Here is a 15,205-nt window from a genome sequence, read left to right on the forward strand (position 1 = left end):
CGGAAGCTGAACGCAAAACAAATGATATGGTTTTCATACGTTGTTTCTTCCGCTCTATTTCTCTTTCTCTCTCACACTTCTTCTCTCTGTCTCATTTGAATCCTCTAGCACAGCAAAGTGATAGAAAATGTTTCGCTAGCAAAACAGCTTAACATCTTGATGTTCTAATTGGCAACCAAACAGGACAAGCAAATCGTAACAACAAGGGTGGCAAAACTATGCTACTGCATTCGCAGCTAACACAACAAAGATCAACTATTTCAACACATATAACTGAATGCAGGGTTTATAAACATATATACTAAATGACAAATATATATATATATACATATACACAGACATATACCAATTATACAAATATATTAAAATGAGCAAAAGTCACTGACGTCATATACACTCAACTTGTAGCCAAAATGAGAGAAAAAAAAGCACAACAAAACATACCATCAGCAAAGTGTGAAATGTACGACAGGTTACCAAACTTCTTCTGATAAATTTCAGCATATCTCAATCATCTCAAACTGCACACCATCAGTAGCATTTACTTGTGTCACGAGCCCCTATATAGATTCCCAAGGGTTGGCTTAAGGTGTACGAAAACCACATTGTACCAAAATAACGAGTATACCGAGAAGTAAGAAAGCTTAGTAAAGTAGCACCACATTTAGCCATCCGGGGAAGAGCGGGAAGTGTTCGTAATTAAATTTATCAGCTACGGGAATAAGCACTCCATTACCTTCGTCGATTTGCATCGCGCAAAGATAAGGAGAGACAACACACAACTAAGAAACAAACAGTTGAGCTTATGTTTTTTGTGTTTTCGTTTATTTCTCACCCTGAAGGTATTTCTGATGAAATAACACAGCTTTATAAGAAACATAAGAAGCAGATGCAGCAAAAACATTCCTACAAAGAATATCTATGTGTCCAAAAAACATGCCACGAAATGTTTGAACACGATACTACGTTCTCAAAAACAAACCAAGTATCGTGTTTGAGTGTAGTAAACGCAACCATTCGGTAAAAAAAAACAATCGAACATTTACATCAGGGTATATCAACACAAGAACAAATTCTTTTGCTAGAACTGAAGAACACTAACTAAAGAATTCACTTCCAGAAGAGGGTGAAATTCCAAAGCCTGTATATTAGTACGGAAGCTTGTATTATTCGACTGAAAAGGTTATCTTTAACAAGTAAAAACAAACATTGAAAAGGCACATTTATGACCACATATCAGAAATGGCGATTTGAAGGATAGTTTTTAATAGAACACAAGCATTGTTAGAAAGATTTGTAAGGTCTTGTAACATTTATGACTAACGTTTGTTTTGTATACTGCGCGCATTCCAGTTGTACCAATATTTAAAACGAATAATACAGTATAATAGTGGACTTGCTACTATTTCGATTGTGATTTTGTGCGAGTTTAAGAAGCTTACGTAGGAATTTATAAGTTTTTATTATTACCTAAAACTGCTCCACTCGCGGCATGAGCTAGTCACAGATAATAAGCAATGAGGCAATGCTAGGGAACCAAAATTTGCTCCCATCTTAAATGCACTTGTGAAACAAATTGAATGCGATTTTCGAATCTTTTTTTTTTTCTATTCGCAACGGCTCAAACGATGCATTCGAAATTACTCTTTGGACGATAATTGGATTTCTTTTGCAACTGCCCCTCAAACAACCCCCTCCCTCCATCCACACACAATTGTAGACCACAATTTGGCCACCATTTCAACGGAAGCAGGCAGGAAAAAAGGACAAAACTTCTAGCACCACTAAATCATCCAACCATTTGCCCATTCGTGGGCCCAACTTTGGGAAACGAAAAACTTTTGCACGACATGGTACGAGATGTTCAAACCCGTCATGTTCAGTTCAGTGGGAAGTTCCTTGAATTCAATGTTTTTTTGTTCTTTCTTTCATTCAGTTCGCAAAGATTTCTGCAAATATGAATCGGCAGAAACGTCCCATGAGTTTTTGCGTCAATAATCCATTTTTATCACGAAATTTTTCAGAGTAGATTTTAATCCAAAAAAAAATGCAAAAACGCGCATTCTTCAAGATGCATGGATACATTTTTTATCGGAAATAAAGATGCACCTCAGTTTAATCACAGCACAGACGTACCATTTCATTCGAAAATTACACTAAAGCAAAGCTCGCCGTATTTGTTTATTTTGTGAAATGGCAAACATACCCTTCAAGACAAATGATGTGCCAAAAATTGCGATCCTTAAGCTCATGCATCCGTTTACAAATGCATTGGTACTCTTATCAATGCTTCTGTGTTTATTGTTATGTTGTTAGGTTGTAAGTGATATTAATTATAGCGGATTGGAATATAAGAGGGATGGATAAATAATCGCTAATGGCAGTCGAATAGTTGTTCGAAAATAGAACATTATAATACATTATCGGCGTATGTTAATATGAGTAAAAAGACATTTTAGTGACGACGATGTTGCCGCAAGGAATGCGAAAAATTAGTCCAACAACGAGATATACGTACAACATGAATTTAACTTAAATGTGTATCTAAGAAAACTGTAAGTAAAGGGCGATAGGACCATAGTAGCTATTTATCGGGCATTTGTTTCTGTTGTTTGTGAACACCGAAATACACATCTATTGTTTGTACAGTATCACGCCAGGAATCGATGTGCAATCAAATTAAACGGCTAAATGTTCCACTATGAGAATTAAGATATAATATGCAAAACCATGTAAAGAAAATCATCATCTGTACTAGAACACGTAGTACACGTTCGGGAAAGAAAGCTTCCTTCGCCAAAACAACTGTAACAACGGAGCGTTGCTATCAAACATTCTGAACAATTAGGGTACACAACCAGTAATAAAAGCTTTGAGTAAAAAAAAGGTTATCTAGAATTTCGAGTTTTGCTTTTGATTACCGGCATTGCTTTCAAATCTTTTACATCCGAACTAGTTTACATGACTGTTACTTGTTTAAATATGTTTTAAAGAATACAAAGGTAAGACTAATATTCATTGTCCAAGGCACACTGGTAATTTATTACATTGTAATACTTGACTTCATTATACAGTCATATTTTAAAATAACCTTAATTTGACAACAAATTAAAAAAAAGGTTAAAATAAGTGAATTTTAATTAAAAATTAACATAAAATCATCACATTAAGTCTAAAAGGAAATGCGTTCATCAATAGTATTTAAAGAAAGTTCCACTTTTATTTCAGGTTCTTGTTCTTTTTCTTTTGGCGGTGTCCTTTATCTTGGTCTGTTTATTTTCTAATGATAATGCTTTTCTGTTACTTATTTCAGTTTCTTACTAGAGTTATCGATGTGTTAAGTAGTATACTGGTCCTGTGTACAACTTTACAACATGTCCATCATGAGTTGAAATTAATTAATAAACGTAGACAGGCCCATCCAAAAGAGCTTTCTTTGCTGTTTGATATGTATGGCCTATTAGGACATTTGTATGGCCTTTCATAATCATGGTACGTGTATGTATGAAAGAATGAACACTATTAATAATTAAAGCAATAACATAAATTAATAAATATCAAAACAACTCCATTTAATTCCTGTCCGTTTATAACGAATTGAGGATGGATTTCTACAAGTGATTGTTCTAATTTGTTTGACGGTGATGATTCAATGTTGAATCGTAATTCGATTAATATTTCCTAAATGCTCCCAAAATCCCTTCAATTGTTAATATATATATATATATATATATATATATATATATATATATATATATATATATATATATATATATATATATATATATATATATATATATATATTTCAATTATATGCATAATCAATTGTGAATATATATAATCAATTGTAGCTATGTTTTGACAAGTAACATTTTGCTTTGTAGTATACAAGTCATGTCAAAACTTGTATGTAACAGTACAAAAAGGCTTACTAGGCCATATTGTATGAACATAGCAAAAAATGCTAAAATGCAAACCCATGGTGATATTAAATCTAAAATCATACATGAAATGGTAGAAATATGTATGTATGATCAGGTTTGGAGTTTTGGTTTACAATATTTTCTTTATACTGTTTTTCAACTCCCCTGGTGTCCAAGGAAGTGTACTAAGTCCCCTGTTGTTTATATTATTCATAAATGACATTAGTTTTATTCTTCCATCTCCTAACCACCTTCTATATGCAGACGACATTAAAGTATTTGTTCCAGTGATGCAAGAGGATGATTGCACGACACTCCAAACTTTTCTTAATTCTCTTCCTGGTTTGCGTCAAACTTCTTAGATCTCTGTCCTAGTAAATATAGTGTCATCTCTTTCTGTCGTCGTCATTCCATTCTTATTCACAATTAAGTTCTTAATAACTCTGTTATCAACGGGATGTCATGTGTTCGTGGATTTAGGTGTTATGTTAGACGAAAGGGAATCATTCGATAGTCATTTTGAATTGGTCATCGGAAAAGCTTTCTCATACCTTGGCCTTATTTTTCGCATGACTTCGGGCCTTAAAGATTTGAGGTGCCTTAAGGCATTGTATTGTTCCCTAGTGCGCCCTGTTATTGAGTACGTTTCTGTTGTCTTCTGTACTAACAGGGCAGGTTGGAATAATAAACTCAAAGGTGTGCAAAAGCGCTTCACTAGGTGCTTATATCGTCGCCTCTATGGAAATTCCACCACCAGATTACTGTCATACAAAGATCGTTGCATATTATGCAATCTTGACACCCTCGAATCTAGACGAACTAAAGCATGTGTAATTTATTAACAATTTGTTACGAGGGAATGTAGAGGCTCCATACTTGCTTTCGCAACTTAGTTGATATGTTCCATGCAGGTGTTCAAGAAATCGGACTGCTTTTGCAATACCTTTCCGTAATACATATGTTGACTCTAACAACTCGTGACTAATTTGATTGCGTCAATTCAATGAACATTATCGTGATTTTAATTTTTAAACTATGTTCCCGCTTTATGTTATTCAATCTTATTCTGTTTCTCTTTTTATTTTTTTTTATTTTTCTTTATTTTATTTTTCTAGACTTTTATTTTTAGTTGTTTTAAACATGTTCTTCTTATACGCTTCTTATTTCTTTCACTATGGATATCCATGCTGTAACATCCTTTTCTACAATTATCACAATTGAAGAGGATATTATTCCACTATGGCTCGTCTTATAACTATGTCAATGTTAAAACAATTGTATTTAGTTTAAGTTCTATAAACAAACGAATTCTATTATTCTATAAACGAACCATAGTGGAAGGTTCACAATTTTAGCATTACTTTATTGATGCATTAAGCCTAAGCAACTCAACGGTAAGCCGACACCTATGCCATAATGATGATATAAATCCTACTAACACACATCTCACATATGGTTTCTGCCTCATACAGAAAAGTTACACATAACGGATTTCTGCCATAAAATGGCATAATCCTTTTCCTGGAAATCTTGAACAGAGCTTCTATCTAGCGTACCAGCTGTTTAGGTTGTTTCTCTCCTCTTGTGATATAGCATCTACACAGGTCAACTGGTTATTTATGTTTAGTTAATCAAATATGTAATAATACATTTATACTACTTCATTAGTTTAACAATATCGTGTAATGGATTCAAATCTTGAGTGCACCGAGTCTTCTATTCGCTGGACTGACTATCTTGTTATGGGTAAACTAACCAAGTTACTGATAGCCAAGCGCTTAGATGGCTCATGGTACATCGAGATTGTTTAGGGTATTATACATTTAAGTTTTTAGGCAGATCAAGGTGTATAGATCTCGTTGGCAAGATATTTTACAATACATGTAATCTGTCCAAACTGCCACCAATACATCAATGATTGTAAGCATAACATGGATTAGCACTCTTGGTATCTGGAAATGAAATTGAGGCCCAACCATACTTATTACGTCATACATTAAAGAAGGAATAAAAGTATTCGTACTTCTATCTAAATGTTTAACTAATTTATTATAATATTTAAAATAAAAATATTGGTATAAGATTCATAAAACATATGCATGTAACGTTCAGGAGAAAAATGAAATTTCGTCTCTGATTGTGCCATAAAAGTGCACCCAATGGCATATTTTGATTATATATCGCGTGAAGTGATTTTGAGCTTCAGAGAGTAATTTACGCAATTTCATGTTTCCCCTTCAATAACAATTCAACTTGACTTTGCCTAATGGACCATTTCCTCAAAATATTGAAAAAGCCGCAAGGTGTTGCAGTACTTGGCATCAAATTGAACGGAAAATCGGAGAAACCTAGGAGTTATTTCTGTTTGATTCATGAAAAAGCTTATACGACAAACACATTGCAAGAAGGAAGTAATCGAGAATGGCACGGTGAAAAGAAATAACAGAAAATCAAACTGACATCCTAATGGTTTGAAACCCTTCATTGCCAAATGGAGGCGCCCAGCCCTTGGTGTGTTTTTATGTGTAAACCATAGAGCACACACACCTACACATATACATTCCATTACGCACACACACTTACGCATTTTTTTGTGTGTGTAGAAACAAATTCCATCCCTCTACATAAAGTGACGCCTATTTGCTCACACCCCTCTCCCCTAGTCCCTTTAGTCGGTTACCATCACTTCCACCTCTTTGTCTGTCCAACCACAGACAAACTCTCACACCAATGGCGGGCGGCCTAGCAAAACACACTATGCAAACCAGCGTTATTTTGGTTTAATTTCAAAACCTCAAAACTATTTACCACTCACACCTGCCACTGCCACCGTTCGTACCATGGTCGTTCGCTACCAATTCGGTTCACCTCGGATGCTGTCCTTTTCATCGGCAAACGCTGCTGGTGAGTGCTAGTCAACCCAACCGGTGGCAACATTAGTGTTGTTGGTTTTGGCAAAGCCACCCCATTGAAGCCTCTTTCACTTCCGTTTGGGTTGCATTTAAACGCATCCGAGCTCGTGCTTTATCATCAGTTTTCTATTAAATGTTTAGAAAGCATTACGTTAAGAAATGACGATTACTGACTACAAATACACATGACATTGATAATAAAATGGGCTGGAAATATGTTTATAAATCAGTAACAATTTGATCTAAGCTAAATGAAAATGTATAATATCGATTGTTCATATCACTTTAAACCTTGTTTCGCATGTGTGATCGAATGCACCGAATTCGAAACAAATTTACTAACGATTTTCGCTTTTGTGACATTTTTGAAAATAGAGGACACAGAAGAAAACCTTGCATCAAACACAAAAACATACATACGGCACATATGCACTAACAAGTTTAATAAAAAATCATCTACCTGCCCAACGTTTGAATCACCACGAAAAAGGTAGATCAGCAGGTATGAAAATGGAAAATAAATTTTAATTGCCACCAAAGTCAGCAGCATGGAAAAATTACCAGTGCTTAACCAGTTCAAACGTTGGCAATGCGTTGGATTTCACGGCATCATTTCAGGCATTTGCAAAACAATACAGTGTGCTTAAGGTAGAAATACGAACTTGGCTTGTATTTAAAAATAAATTCTATGAATTATTTCATTTTGAAGTACGCTATTGAAAATAATAAATATGCTGAACAAAAATTAATATATATATATAAAGCTTTCTACAAAAAAATAATATTGCAAACTAATAGAATAACAAATTCTTTCATTTTCATATTTAAAAAAATAAAACATCCGCGGAGGGTATTAAAACTTGCATTTACTTGTAGTACTCAATAAAAATAATATTATGCTACATTTCATTTAAAATATTTTAATTTAGTTTGTTTTTGTTTTACTTAAAAATATATCAAATCATTTATAACTAGTGAGTTACAGACGATGCGTGTGTTACATATTGGTATCCATTAAAACGCACACTTCACTTGATCCCTCGCTCTGGTCAGAATAATGAGCACCACGTGCGAATGAACGCAGACTCTCTTCTACCGAGTCGGAAGGTTGCAACAAACCCTCACGCATTACTACCACCATTAGCTGTGGCAAAATGGTTGCGAAGCTACAATAACCTTTCCACCTCGCTGAATGTTCCATGACGGTATAAATCGTGTTAAAATAATATGCTTTTAATTTGAAGGATCCATGAAATACTTTTACGGACGGTCATTATCATTATGAAATCAACCGAAGTGATCCTCGCACTTCGGCACTTCGGCACAGTCAAGTCCTGTCCTGGCAGGAGTAATAAAATTTGCGCTGAATAAATAAAACAGTGTCACCGTGGACGGTTGCTTTTCATCCGCCACTCTTACCCTGTTTTTTTACACGCCAATTTTTGTCCATCCACTTCCACTGCTGACCCGAGCTTATTCGCCTCAGAACAAAAGGATGGCCCGAACCGAAACGGTACAGCGTAAGTGTCAGCATGTTACCAGTCAGTAAGCGAACCAGTCAGTGATTGTATGCCAGGAGAGGCGAAAGTTTGCATGAATAATAAATAAGGTAAGGGAAATTAAGGTACCGCCTCTGGCGTGCTGAATCAAATCAGCATTGGGACAATGTGGCGGTACAAGTAGGTTAGCGAAAATTGTAGAAAAGTAGGAATAACAGAAAAGTTTGTGCGAGCCGACACACAAAGATTTATTTAACAAAAAATCATCAATATCACTCAATAATAAAATATTTTGATTTAATTGAACATATTTGTTCACATTCTTTGCAGTTGGGCAGTTCTGACAAATATTAAAACGGTTAAAAAATAACTTATTAAAAAACAACTTATAGCACACGCAATAAGTTATTCTATAACATTAACATAAAACAAAACCTGAAGCTAGTCTGCAGTAAGGCGCAAACCATGCACAATGCTTTCTCTACCTGACCATTCTTTATCAAACCCATTCAAAACAAAACAGCACTATCATGTGCCTTTTAAAACAAGCCTCATGTAAGCAGTCGAAAGAACGGCATGGTACCAACATCAACGAGCCATCATCAGATCTTGCTAGCCGTATGATGAAGATCGTTTTCCGCCCGTAAGGTAAGCCATGCATGCGAAATAAAAACGATATTATTCTTGCATAATAATGCAAGTAATGTATTCTATTTTAGGGTTAGTTTAGACCGACAGGAAAAACTAAAAGTGACAATGAACGAAGATTGTGAACCTCCTGAAATTCATGATTTTATTGGACCGATTTAAGGTTTTTCATAGCTTTTGTACTGTAAATAACCTTAACAATTCCCCGACATATCACTTAGGTCAAGCATCTTATGCCCTCGTCCATTGTCCCTTTTGAGTATAGATAGGCATAACACGAATTATGCGGCCAATGAGTCGATATCAGCAATGGCACGCAGTTTTAATTTATCATATGCAGGAGTTGATTTCCACTGCGTTACATTAATATACAAAAGTGTACGATATCTTGTGGAGTCTTCATTTGCGGACAAGAAAAGTATAAATAAATAAATAAATAAATAAATAAATAAATAAATAAATAAATAAATAAATCGTCAGTTTTTCTTTAATAAAATAATATCATAACCGTGGTTCATGAAGTAAACCCCTCGGCATTTCAAAAAACTTATCAAAAATGCCTTATTCTACTTGCATTTTATACCTGTACAGGAGACTCCCGAGATTCGACCGTATTTAAGACCGAAAAAAGTTCCGAAGCTAGATGTAAGTCTAAAAAGTCGTAAGTGGAATCCTACATCGTTTATAACCGGGGTAAAAAAGTAACAATAATTTCTTGTATTTTAATTAAAACAATTGTCAAGAATGCATTAATTTCATAATAATACTCTTACATGAGCTCCCCGAGATACGCGGTACCTCTTATATGCGGATTCGATGATACGCGGATTTCTTAATTCGACAGCTGCCTGAATAAATTGTACTGGTTTGACATGTAAATTGACAGATGTATGATAAATTCACGTTATAAAATCAAAACATTTGTATAAAAAGTACGAAACATCATAAAGTAATAAAATTGTAATCTAAGAGAATCTTGAAACGTTGGAGGTCCGTCGTTAAATTTTTGAATCTGATTAGCTTACGTGCCTTTAATAATCATGCACATATGATCATTTTTTTGTCGATCGTTTTTCCTTCATTTTCTCATTGTAATAAACCTTAAACATCTTCATTCAAAAGTGGACTAGAAGGCACCCTTTTTGAACATGGTAATATGGAATCTAATAGGAGTTTCCTAAGAACTTGAAGAAAATGGTGCCGTAAAGTTAAAACTCCGCCACATAAAGTTCACTTCCCGTAAGAAAGTGTCAAGGAAGTGTCCCAAAAATATGATCGCCCCTGGAAAACCCCATAAGAATCAATTATTTGTCGAAAGTAGTATTGTTATTAGAGTCAAAACGCCTAACCGTGCACCCAGACATCTCACCAAATGGCATCGCGCCGAAAAGCGTAAAGCCAAAGTCAATGGCATTCTATGATATTCGATAACAGGTCTATATAAAATCAATCTGTTTCACGGCGAATATTTCCACGCCATGTGCGGGCGCGTAAAAAATTTGGCATTGCATCGAATGTGATGACAGCTGGATACATACACTAAGATGTGAAATGTTTCAGCCATGTTGATTTTGGCTATTTTTCACTCTTCGCGGCGTGAAATTGTCTCTATATCTACTTGCACAGTAATACTAGTATTTTTCACAACATGGGCAAGTATATTCAATTAAATACGATTAAGACTAAAACGATGTTGAGTAAACTAAAACGCAATTTTAAAAACATAATTAAATTATATGCGTAATTATTTCACCAAAAACAAAGAATCAAAATTGCATCAAAAATTATTTTTTTGCATTTTATTGTAATTGTCCACATTGAGCTCCACGAAACCTTACTATAATTGCCTTACCCTCTGCAGGTTGTTTGGGCTGGAAAAGTGCAATTATTATCGCCAGTAATCAAATGCATTCGTATAGAAAATTATAATTTACGATAGCGTCAAACCCAGCATTGGGTATATTGTTCGAAATTCGTTCGAGTCAAACGGCCGGGATAACCACTGCATCACTACAATCATATTTTTTACCGGTTTCGATTTCATAAGCTCATCATCAGATTTATTCTCTCTCATCATTCGCAATATATTATTGAATCATTGTTGGCAAATTGTTGGCAATGCAATCAAACGTTCCGTTTTACTAATGTTTCACTCGGCAAGAGAAGATAATCCTTCTCAGCGGAGTATCGAAATGTATCAAAAATACCAAAAAAGTGCTCCTTGTTTTACTAGCGGTGATTTAACTTTTTCATCATCATTTGCAATGCGACCCCCTATCTACGTTAGAACAATCTATGTTTACCCATAACAGGAATGAAGATTTATCTAATGAATAAATTCCCTGTTCAACGCATTGTGTGAAGAAAAATGACATCCCATTCTTTACCAACACGCATTCGGCGATTCAACGACTAAACGATAACGGCTGACCGTGAAAATTGTTTGACCATGGATGGCTATACACGAGACATCATCACATTGCATGGAGCAAAACCGACAACAGCGACAATGTGCAAGTGGATCATCGAACACATTGCATCACTGGGTCCGCAACCGCAATTGCACAACAGACCAGCAGAGGGCAAACCCGCCGGGCCGGGTTCAGGGACAGATGGGTAACGGAAAACTGCCTCCGACGAACGAATGCATTTATGGAAGATCTGCAAATGAGCAAATAATTGGATGAAGCTCGAACAGTCGCAGGCATGAACAGTGCCGGTGCGTCCCGTTTTCAGTACACGATCCAACCACACACGGAAGCGCGCTCGCCCGATTCGAACGATGCAAGTAAAACAAGGGCAGCATAATTGCATTTGTCGCTGTCGGCGATGTTTCATTCCATGGCAGCAACCGTTCCGAACACCTATTACTGCTGGACGAGAGAGAGAGTGTGTATGTGTGCGTTGGGAAAAGGTTTGTCAGCACCATCAAAAGGAAATTCATGCCGCAACTATGCCTGCCTGTCGGTGGCAACGCGGGAGAGAGCGCGAAAGGGAGAGTGAAAACAATGGTAACAATCCAAAACGGCCGGCAGAAGAAGCAGAAGCAGCAGAATGTGATGGTGACAACACAAAAATGGTATCGTATTCTGCGGCACGCGGCTTTGAGCGCAGAGTAGAAGGAAATTTTGACACCCATAATTATCGTTCTCCCACGGGATGTTCAAAGTTGCAAGTATGAACACACGCACACACACATCCATTGAGCGCATCGAACAGATATCGTAATCGAATGCAATTTAGTGAAGCTGCAGCTACAAACAATAGTAAATGCTAGAGAGCAATGAACGGCGACGATTGTTTGAGGTAGTGGGTAACGATATTGCTAACGATAAATTATGTCCGGCATGTGTATCAATTGTTAGGTTGATATGATGACCATCGTGGTCGTAAAGTATCAATTTATACTGATTTTAAGTATATTCAGGATAATATGGCTTTTTGGACCGTTCCTACTGATTCAAAGAATGAAGCTGAAGCTGAATATTTTACAGAAAAAGGCGAATTATGGCCGCAATACGTATGGGGCGATAAAAGCAATGATGAGGTTTGATAAAGGGACCATCAATACACACGTTTTGCTAAAAAAAATAAGCATTTAAATAGTGCAATAGCAACCAAAATACATAAAAAAACAAAAAAAAAGTCGTTTGATGGACGCGCAAAAAGTATTCGTCCATCTAGCTTTTTATTCATTTACGCTGGCCAAGCACTACGTTAGACGTGACTGAATTTATTATTATCAATCAGCTAGTTACTTCTATCTAAACTAATGCATTTATGTTGTTTCAATTGTACTTCAAGCGGTCAGAGAGTCACTAAAGGCGGAGTTAAATGAATTGAGCATGATGGCGAAAATCGTATCTTAATCCTATGCTTAACGTATCCTATCCATTTTTGAAGGTTACAAAATGTGTGGGAGGCCTCTTTCCTTCATTTGATCAGAGTTTAGCCACTTTTCTGACACTAATTGTGTAACAAACAGCCATTCTTGACGGTTAATCTAACGAAAAAAGCGGTTTTATGTCCAAAAAACCAAATTTTACCAAGGAATCAGTGCATTTTGTGACGGCCAATAAGATCAGCAAAGAGATGGGTCATATTTGGTTGATGGGTCATGCTGCATTTCATTGTAGCTGGTCATGTTATGCCTTGAATGGGTGAGTTGTTAAATCATGTTTTGTTTGAATAATACGATACACAGAAAGTGGTCCAATCTGTTGAGGTGCATCAAATAATCCAGGAATTTATTTCAAATTCAACTAGGGTAACTGTACCAGTATTCGGCAGTGTACCTGTTTTCGGCAGGGTAACTAAAAACGTGTAATTACGAAAAAACGCGTTGAAAATAGTCTTCACACATATTTTTTAAATAGAGATATACTCATTTGTTCTTCATATACGTAGTATCACATCATTTACTTGCATGTTTTTCAAAATATCAAACAAAATGTGCGGAGTTCACAATTTTTCGGCAGATTTGCTGACAGCCAATAGTTCGGCAGGTTTCATTATTAAGAGAACCAGAGCACTAACACAATTAAAGCGTGGTTTTTATGAAAGATTCTGTGCCTGCAACAGTTATTCTAGCCCGCTTGGAATTTTAAAATCACGAAAAACAAGTTATTTTTCTCTTTAAATGCTGCCGAAAAAAGGTACACGGTAAATGTTGATTTTTGAAAAATCAATGCTTTGGGCTACTGCCGAAACTTGAAACAATCAGCCGTACCGGCGAACTCGTTCGTTCCTGGGAACGTTCGCCGCGACGCTCATTTTCACTCATTTCATAGCCCTCTAGATCAAAAATTAGAAAAACGTATAGATTTTGTACTGGTCAACCTAGTGGTACAACCCTGTCCACTCATGAGCGACGAATGTTTCTGGTCGAACGAGTTCACCGGTATGGCTGAATAACACACTTTTGATTTGGCTGAATATTCATTTATAACTTGATCAAAACACTTCAATGCGCATGTCGACACATAAAACCACATTTTTTGAATCAAATTTCACAAATTTCAATATAAATAATCCAATAACTTGGGAGAAAAATAATAATTTGTGAGCCAGTACTCTATAGTCGTCAGACTGTCTCTTTTCTTCAATGCCTACTTTGTTTGTAACTCAAATCAAAATGACTATAAAAATTGCCAGCAAAATTCCCAAAATGGGCAACATAAAATTAATAATTTAAGTACTTTTCAACACCAATCTTAGGAAAGTAAGATTGTAAAACTGTTTTAAACATTTTTGTCTATCTATTGGCATTGATTAAAACATTTTTCCGACCCGTATTCGCGTTGCCGAAAATAGAAGCACAGCCTGCCGAAAATAGGACCAAACTGCCGAAAATAGGAACAAAAACAGTGGTTGCATTTTCACGAATATCTCTAAAAAATACATTTAAGTCGGCAAATAAAAAATAGCACAACATAATACGATAGTTTATCGTTCAAAATAACGTCACTTTCATGAAAAGTAATAAAAATTGTAAGTGTACGAGCAGTTTTTGTGAAACTGCTGCACTAACCTGCACCACAATTTACCCTACTAACATATTCAGCCGTATCGGCGAACTCGTTCGACGAGAAACATTCGTCGCTCATGAATGGACAGGGTTGTACCGCTAGGTTGGTCAGTACAAAATCTATACGGTTTTCTAATTTTTGATCTAGAGGGCTATGAAATGAGTGAAAATGAGCGTCGCGGCGAACGTTCCCAGGAACGAACGAGTTCGCCGGTATGGCTGATTAAAACATGTTTAAATCGCCAAGGTCATACGGCCGACGTTTACCATAGCGAAACCAGTCTACTAAGATGCAGCTGCAAAATTTCGTGTAACGGTAGCACCATGATGTCATTATACCAGGGCTCATTGAGGAAAGGTGAGCTAGAAAAATGATTCAAATTGATAGGAGACGAGATAGGGAAACATATTCATGCAGTTTTTAAGTACTTTGAGTCCCAGTTCTGAGAAATTTTACTTATAATGTACCAATAGTCATAAATGCAATAAGAAACAAGATCAGGACATTTTTTGATTCCATAACCTTTGTTTTCATACGCATATAACGCCAAAAGTCTGATAGACGAATACTTTTTGCGCGCCCATCAAACGACTTTGTTTTTGTTTTTTTTTATGTATTTTGGTTAATATTGCACTATTTAAATGCTATTTTTTTAGCAAAACGTGTGTATTGATGGTCCCTTTATCAAACCCCAT

General features: G+C 35.9%; 1 protein-coding gene across 4 annotated transcripts in view; it reads left to right on the forward strand.

The window, feature by feature from the left end:
* LOC120958619 (lachesin-like) overlaps positions 1–1,355 on the forward strand; it is a 73,344-nt gene extending 71,989 nt beyond the window's left edge. For 3 of the 4 annotated variants that reach the window (XM_040381541.2, XM_049608744.1, XM_040381543.2), the window contains exon 12: positions 109–1,355. The gene's annotated coding sequence lies outside the window, so the exon portion shown is untranslated. The remainder of the gene's footprint in view (positions 1–108) is intronic. The other variant, XM_040381542.2, reaches the window with a different exon arrangement.
* The last annotated feature ends 13,850 nt before the right edge of the window (positions 1,356–15,205 follow it).

The sequence above is a fragment of the Anopheles coluzzii genome, chromosome 3 (assembly GCF_943734685.1).
Source record: "Anopheles coluzzii chromosome 3, AcolN3, whole genome shotgun sequence".
NCBI lineage: Eukaryota > Metazoa > Arthropoda > Insecta > Diptera > Culicidae > Anopheles > Anopheles coluzzii.